The following is a 9,067-nucleotide window of genomic DNA, read 5'->3' on the forward strand; positions in this document are numbered from 1 at the left end:
TCAAAATCTCAAATTTTGTCCGTGGGTGGCAAAATTACGATTTTGCCCCTACACTCCAAAAATCACCAGAATTAAACTTTTTCACTTCCTATCATTAAATTATACTCCAAATAGTTAATCTTGGTCAAAAATTTCACTCCATGATCAAATTATTATCTTAGGTGGCAAAATGATGATTTTTTCCCCTAAACATCAAAATTTTAAATTATTTCCTAAATGGACCCTCGAACTCCGAACAATCATTTTAGTCATTCCTGGACTATAAAATATTAAATTTCATCCTACAATTCCTATTTGAACTAGTTCGAGGTTAAATCAATTTAAGTGTACCGTTAGGTACAATATCTGGTTTCGTCTATTCTTAGGTGCCTTTCTAGCGTAATAACATGCTACTCAATGCATGTATGTCATGACATGTTTTTATAGGGTCGGGTTTTACACATTCACTTGGTAGAGTTAAAATTTGAGCCATGATTGTCAATGGACAGAAATTTGATGACTATGGATGGTATTTGAGGATGATATAAAAGAGAACCTATGATAATGATAATAAGAGGTATATTTTGACTAGAATAAATAATTATTGTTGAGATCCACTTGAGCTTTATAAATTTAAGTATTAAGGAGATGTAAACTAATGCTCATGTGCACGGAATTTAGTGCACTGTGATGATTAAGTTTGTTCTGCTTATATATATAAATGATGCTGAACTTTTGAGATATTTTAAATGTGAATATGTGGTGTATAGCAGCTTAAATGGAGCTGGCTTTGATTCTAATTAAGTAAAGATGAGATCCCAAGGTTTGATGGAACTATGCTGGGTTGTAGTTATTAGTGCATCAATTAGCTTAAGGTTGAAATTAGATATTGACGATAATGTCGAGGGACATTTAAGTAAAATCTATATTAAGTTTTATAAATATCAGAGTTGATTGTGTAGACGTTAAAGGGAAAGTAATGGTATATTGATGTAAAGTGATAACACAAGGACAATTGAAGGTAGTCCCAATAATGAAATTGGTTAATGAGAATCCCCTTATGTAGAAATTGAATTTCAAAAATGCAAGAGGTGCATATGACTCCCATGAATCTAAATCTTAAATGAGTAATTAATATCAAAATGAATAAAGATGTATCCAATGGAAGTACAAAAGGTAAATGAGAAAGTAGAATGACTTTTAGGAATTATGATATTGTATAAGATACAGTGATCTCATAAAGATAAACCTAAACGGTCAATAAGATCATAAAGCATATGCAAATACCAGATTGTGATTGGATTAGCGATGGAAGAAATACGAATATTGTTACAATCACAGCTAAGAAGTTCAAGGATAATTAATGCAATCATACCAAGTTAGCTCAATACAGTCCGGATTAATAACACGAACATTTTGGGGGTATCTTAAAATAATGTCCATTGGGAACCAATAAGTGGAATGTTAATAAGCATATATTGAAATGTTAAGGTTATGAAAGGCTTTGGAGATCAGCCTTTGATTTTTTAAATTTTCAATGAGATTGTATTAAAGGAAGTATTTAAGGGTTTTGAAAATGTATGGAAAGGTGTGAGAATGCACTAGTTTGACAATTTATAAAAGTTCGAACTTGGATGGTCATCAATGGCTGATGAGTAACCAAACAATGTGTAAGTAAATGAACAAAGGGAGTTATAATTGGTAGGTAAGAGTGGAACTCTAATGATGAGATTGTGTTCACTGCTTTTGGCATTGAACTATAAGTTATGAACTTGTATCCATTATGTGAACACCTCGATGATATAGTTCAAAAAAAAATTTCACTATGAGAAACATTAAAGCTCAAGGAGCAAAAGGCTATATAGTTAGTTGGGATTCGTGACTAATATGTCACATAAGTATGAGGATGAATTGCAAACCTATAAAGATGTTTGGAAATGGTGGTTTGAGGCAATGATTATCTCATCGATATCTAGATCTGATGAAGTTATGGTCTCGATATTCTTGTAAATACAAGACATAAATTGTGAAATATACCTTCCTCATCAGTTTCAATTTATTTAATTAATTATCAAGGTAAAGTGCCTAAAAAGGATAGGTAAAGGATAAATTGTGTTACGAATATTTAAAGAATGAGGGTGATATGGTTTGATTAAATGATATTACCCTTAGTGAAGGAATAGAAATACGTTACGAGAATTATAAAGATCCATTTAGGAAAAGAAGATGATTTGAGATTTTGAATATTCATATACTAGCAAAGGCTTTGGTAATGAAACCGTGAGATTTGGCATTTAGAGTGAATTTAAGGAATTTCAAGTTAGATATGTTGTATGCGGTTGATGATGAACAAATTAGCTATTGATTAAAGAGATTGATTAAGATTATAAAGATATATACAAGAATATCGTTAATTATGGAAATGTCTTGTGGTATAAGTTGAAATTATCTAGCGAGCACTCGATCATGAAAGTACTGGAGTTTTATTTTTGAGAATATAGTTACTAATGGTTATTAGATTTGAATCATCTCTGATGTTAAATATATTTGAAATAAATAAAACATGTCTTGATCTTTAAGTATTATGAAATGCTCGCATGGTAATGGTATGGAAGTGTGTAAACCGAAATGAAGATAGGGTGACAAGTTAGACCCATTGTCAATGGTTGGATAAATGTTCGAATGTCAAAAGGTTTGATAAAGGATCAAGGTAGAGGAAATTGTGGATGGCTATGTAAACATGCATAATTGATGATTTAAGAATAATTTGAGGGAGGTGTGACTAGGATTAATGATATATTTAATTTCTCTTTATAAGAGGAAGAATGATATCGATTTAATTCGAGAAGTGTGGTACTTATAAATAAAAGTAATATCACATTGCCGAGTTTTCTATAAAGATTGGAAATTGATTTAATTCATAAGATCGAGATCTTATATGGAGAATGTCCAACAAAAGTGATGTAGAAGAATTTTAGAATTTTGATTGTTCACCATATGTTGGTTAGAATTCGAGGATGAATTTATTTTTAAGTGGGGGAGATTGTAATATCGCGCACCCTCGTTGGACACAAATAAGACCTTATTGATCAAACGAATGATCGTTTGATGCGAATTGCCATTCTAAAGAGCGATAAAGGATGAAAGGAACGTTCAAGAATAAAATGCTTCGCGCGTGCAGAAACAATAATTAAATAATAATATTTTTATTGGAGAGGAATTAGTAAGCTAAAGGATGATTCAGAAGCAAACCGAGATGTAATGATGTGTTTCGAGACCAAAGAAGGCAAGTGAAAATTTTTGAAATAAAATAATATTTTATTAAATAAAATAATATTAAAATATTAATATTTTATATGTTGTTGGAATTAGTCATGAAAAATGGAATATGACTAATTTAAGTGGGGGAGAAGAAGTAAAAAAGAATTTTGAAGGAAAACGACGATAATTGTGATAGCGTAATTTTATTAAATCGAGCTAACGCGGGTAAGTAAATATTTAAATATTATGGTGACACTGTGTTGAAATGCGATATCGATATTTTGATTATACACGTGTAAGAAAAGGAAGATATGTAAAGCCCGACCGTATAAAATACTATTCATGACATATATGTGATGATAGTATGATTGCATGCTAGGAGAGTCTCGAAAAATTTACAAAAGTCGGTATTGTACCTAAAGGTACAATAAAGTTTATTTAATCCTCGAACTAGATTAAATAGGAATTTTAAGGTGAGATTAAGAGTTTCACAGTTCATGGATGACTTAAAATGGTAATTTGGAGTTTGAGGATCAATTTGGAGTCAAATCGAAATTTCCACTAACCAAGGGCAAAATGGTCATTTGCCACCTGGGGACAAAATGAGAATTTTAGAAAAGAATTTTTTGGCCCCATTTGACTTATTGGAGTATAATTTGACTTATTGGAGTATGATTTGAGGTTTAGAAGTAAAAAATTTTAATTTTGGTATAATTTGGAGTATAGGGGTAAAATGGTAATTTCGCCACCTCAGGGGCAAAATTGTAATTTTCCACCACCAGGATATTTTTCCAGCACATGGTCTTCCTTTATCTTCATCTTTGACCCTTGACTAAACATGTGGTGGAGATAAAATGTTTAAATTTTTAAAATTTTAAAAACGGGCCAATGACATGATGCCATGTGTCATGCCTTTATTAATTTATTATTTTCCTTTTTAAAAGGCACAAAATCAGCCCATCTTCCACCCCATGGCCGGCCAAACCAGCAAGAAGAGAGAGAAAAAAAAAACAAAACCCTAGAGAGAGAAAATCAAAGAAAAAGTGTGAATTTTCAAGGAAATTAAGTGAAAAAGGTGAGATTTTTTCTATTAAGCTTGAGTTTTCTTATTCCCAAGCATTTCTCTTTATTTTCCATGATTAAATTACATGTTTTCATGATGAATTCAATTCTGAAAAAATGGGTTAGGAGAGAGAAAGTTGTTGGATTTATTTGATTTTAATTTATGTTAGTGTTTTTAGTTAGTTTAGCATATTTAGAAACAAAACAACAAGAAAAGAATTTATTTTCTCCCACAACCATTAATGGCTGAATTTACCATGTATTGAGTGAGGATGAGTTTGATTTTTATTCTAGTAGAATTGGTTAAGAAATGATGAATTATGAGCCTAGAAAAATAATGGGAATTTTCGGAGCAAAAATATGAATTTTTACCCACTAGGGGTATTTTCGTAATTTACTATCGAGACTGATAATTTGCACCACACTGAGGAATATTAAGTTAATTTGGGTGCAATTGAGGTATAGAAACTGAAAAGAATTAAATTGAAGTTTAAACGGACGCGTTAGAAATTTAATCGGGTGATAAGACGAATTAGGCCAATATTGAGTTTAGATAGTTACTAGTGCATTTTTGCATTCCATATCATGCATTGGTAGTCAAAATTAGTTTAATTTTGATTTAGTACCAACTTGGTGAAATTCTCGATTTTGTACTTTGTCAAGGTGGTGAGTTCTCCGATAAAGGCAAGGAAATTGTATCTGAGGACCAGGAGACAAAGTGCTTTGAAAGTCTGCATTCTAGACATTGTGAGTAAACTTACTGTCATTTTAATTATCTAGGGTGGTTTTTAGATACTTTCATGAATTCTATGGAAAAAGGAATTTACAAAGGTAAATTTTCATTTTTATGAATAAATGAGTTTCAATGAAATGAATTTATAAATTGTTTTGGAATTAATAATGATTTTGAAAAATAGAGTACACGAAAACTGTTAATTGTGGCAATTTGATTATTTAAATTGACTGACTTATGATAAATCGAGCATGATTGGCTAGTTGGCAATTGTATTGAAATGCGAATTGTTTGGTTGCCTTGAAAAATTACGAATTACAAAATTGTCATATCATGTTATTGAGTTTTATTATATGGTGGATTATATATTAATTAATCACTGCAGTAGGGGGTTTCTGTGGATCAGCCTTTTAGAGGGGCACGGTAAACCCCGTTATATTCTTATCTCAAACGGAGAGGCGCATAGGGTATCTCCTAGGGTAAAGTTTAGGGTTCACTTCACGCTAAACCACCACGTGAGGGGGAACTCAGCCAACGCCAAGGAACAGCTATGTTTTCAAAACAAAAACATGATTTATGTGAAATGTGAATTTTAATAGCCTTGGCGGTCTCGATAGGATGCCTCGGCCAAGGTGTTCCCAAGAATAGATTTATGGCACAAGCCTAGATTTTTATGAGATTCATAAGCCTCTTTACGTGTTTTGAACAAAATGTGTTCTAATGCTATAACCCAGTTTATGATGATTTACTTTATTGTCTCCATGTACTCAACTCTAGATGTTTATGATGATGTCTGTTTACTCATTAGGATTTTATAATCTCACCACCCTCTTTTCCACCCATTTCAGGTTCAGTATAGACTGTAGTAGCTGATCTCATCGAGGACTACCGTTGGATCTGTATTTTTTCAAACCGTAGGTTCACAGTCCTCTTTACTTTTGTTTATTCGAGGGCCCTCTTGTTATTGTAAATTAAATTAAATATTTTGGCTTACTGTATTTAAGTATGTATAAATTTATTTAGCTTTTACGCTATAAAAATTATTCACGTATAACTCTATAAATATTGTTTTATAAGAAAATAGAATATTTTACTTAATATTTCTTTTATTTTCTTATTATATTCAAATAACCATAATTTCATTTTAAATGAAGATTTTAGAATTTTACACTCATTTTGAATATGAATTATATGTTTTGAACTTTTATATTACATTTTAGCCAGTTTCGAAATTTTTAAGAAAAATGACTAAAATACCCCTGTGAGACGAAAAATTAATATTTTATTTGTTTAAAGTTGGAAACAGCTTAAAATCTTTTAGAACATGATATTTGACAATGGTTGCTCACAAGGGAACAGAGAAACTGATAGTAAAGCCTTGCGGGGTTTCGGGTTGACATTCTAGGCAATGAGTGTCTACCCGGACACCGCGACGGTTGCCACGGGCTCGAGGGGAGTACCGAGTCATGACAATTCGATTGGTATCAGAGCTTTTGGTTTTAAAGATCAAAGTTTTTAGTTTTAAAGTTGTTTTAAAAATTTACAATATAAGTGTGGCCCCAGATTAAGTTAAGTTAAGTTAGGTTGAATAGAATGCATGCATCTGCATATAGAGCCTAAGGTTGCCTAAACTTGCTCGTATTTTTTTATAGATTACAATGCCTCCTCGACGCAGATGCCCACCTCTCACTAGATCTGTTGGGAAGGGAAGAGGTCGTTCCCAACGTCATCAGCCAGATACAGTAGAGGAGGAATTAGCTGCATCTACCATTCGGGCAGCACCTGCTACTGAGCAGGCCGATAGTCCTCCACATCCTTCATCTCCTCAACCACCTACGGGTATTCCCGCCATCCCTACTGAGGCAGCACAAGCATTGGCAGCTTTTTTTGCCGCAATGGCTGGTCAAGCTCAGACTGGTCAAGTTCCACCTGTAGTGCCTCCAGCTACTCCTTTAGTTCCACAACTAGTACAGGATGTATCCATTTCCAAGAAGCTGAAGGAGGCTAGGGAATTGGGTTGTGTATCTTTCACGGGTGAGTTGGATGCCACTGTGGCAAAGGACTGGATTAATCAAGTTTCAGAGACTTTCTCTGATATGGGATTAGACGGCGACATGAAGCTGATGGTGGCAACGAGATTATTAGAGAAGAGAGCTCGTACTTGGTGGAATTCGGTGAAGTCCCGTTCCGCTACTCCTCAAACATGGTCCGATTTTCTCAAGGAATTCGATGGTCAGTATTTCACTTATTTCCATCAGAAAGAAAATAAGAGAGAATTTCTGAATTTGAAATAGGGAAATCTAACTGTAGAGGAGTACGAGACTCGTTTTAACGAGTTGATGTTATATGTGCCGGATCTGGTGAAATCTGAGCAGGATCAGACCAGCTATTTTGAGGAAGGGCTCCGTAATGAGATTAGAGAGCGAATGACAGTGACTAGTAGGGAGCCACATAAGGAGGTGGTATAGATGGCTTTAGGGCTGAGAAGCTCGTGACTGAGAATAGGAGAATTCAGACTGAGTTTGCAAAAAGGAGGAATCCTGGTATGTCTTCTAGTTAGCCAGTAAAAAGAGGCAAGGACTTAGCGACTTCAGGGAGCACTACTTCTGTTTCCGTGACATCTCCTCGACTTCCATTTCCACCATCACAGTAGAGACCTTCGAGGTTTAGCAGATCTGCTATGACTAGTTCTTAGAAGAGTTCCGGAGGTTCTGACAGATGTAGAAATTGTGGGAATTATCATAGTGGGCTATGTAGAGGGCCAACAAGATGTTTCCAATGTGGACAGACGGGTCATATTAGGAGTAATTGCCCACGATTAGGACGAGCCACTGTAGCTACATCATCTCCACCAGCTCGCACTGATATGCAGAGGAGAGATTCTTCTAGGTTACCACCGAGACAGGGAGTAGCCATACGGTCCGGTGTGGAGAGTAATACCCCGACGCATCCACCTTCGAGACCACAGACTCGTATCGCGACAAGAGTTTTTGCTGTGACAGAAGATGAGGCACGGGTCCGACCTGGAGCAGTGACAGGTACTATGTCTTTATTTGATAAAGATGCTTATGTTTTGATAGATTCTGGCTCAGATAGATCTTATGTGAGTACGACATTTGCATCAATTGCTGATAGAAATCTGTCACCATTAGAGGCAGAAATTGTAGTGCATACCCCTCTAGGAGAACAGTTGATTAGAAATACTTGTTATAGAGACTGTGGGGTAAGGGTAGGTGAGGAAGAATTTAGGGGTGACTTAATTCCTCTAGAGATCTTGGATTTTGATTTAATATTGGGTATGGACTGGTTAACTGCACATCAAGCGAACGTGGATTGTTTCCGAAAAGAAGTTTTTCTTCGAAATTCGGAGGGAGCAAAGATTGTGTTTGTAGGGGAACGTCGAGTATTACCATCTTGTGTAATCTCGGCCATCAAAGCTTCAAAATTAGTGCAAAAAGGGTATCCGACTTATTTGGCATACGTGATTGATACTTCAAAGGGGGAACCTAAGTTAGAGGATGTCCCAATAGTAAGTGAGTTTCCTGATGTATTTCCTGATGATTTACCGGGAATACCTCCTAATCGAGAGCTTGAGTTCCCTATTGATTTACTTCCGGGTACCGCACCTATTTCTATTCCTCCATATAGAATGGCTCCAGCAGAGTTGAAGGAACTGAAAGCCCAGTTGCAAGATTTGGTGGATAAAGGTTTCATTCGCCCTAGCATTTCTCCTTGGGGAGCACCAGTCCTATTTGTAAAGAAGAAAGATGGCACTCTTCGATTGTGTATTGATTACCGTCAGCTGAACCGAGTGACCATCAAGAATAAATACCCTTTACCCCGGATAGATGATCTTTTTGATCAATTACGAGGTGCTATGGTATTCTCTAAGATTGATTTGAGATCTGGGTACTATCAGTTGAGGATTAAGGAGCAGGATGTACCTAAGACTGCCTTCAGGACGCGTTATGGGCATTATGAGTTTCTGGTGATGCCGTTTGGTTTGACTAATGCCCCGGCAGTTTTTATGGA

The sequence above is a fragment of the Theobroma cacao genome, chromosome 6 (assembly GCF_000208745.1).
Source record: "Theobroma cacao cultivar B97-61/B2 chromosome 6, Criollo_cocoa_genome_V2, whole genome shotgun sequence".
Taxonomy (NCBI): Eukaryota; Viridiplantae; Streptophyta; class Magnoliopsida; order Malvales; family Malvaceae; genus Theobroma; species Theobroma cacao.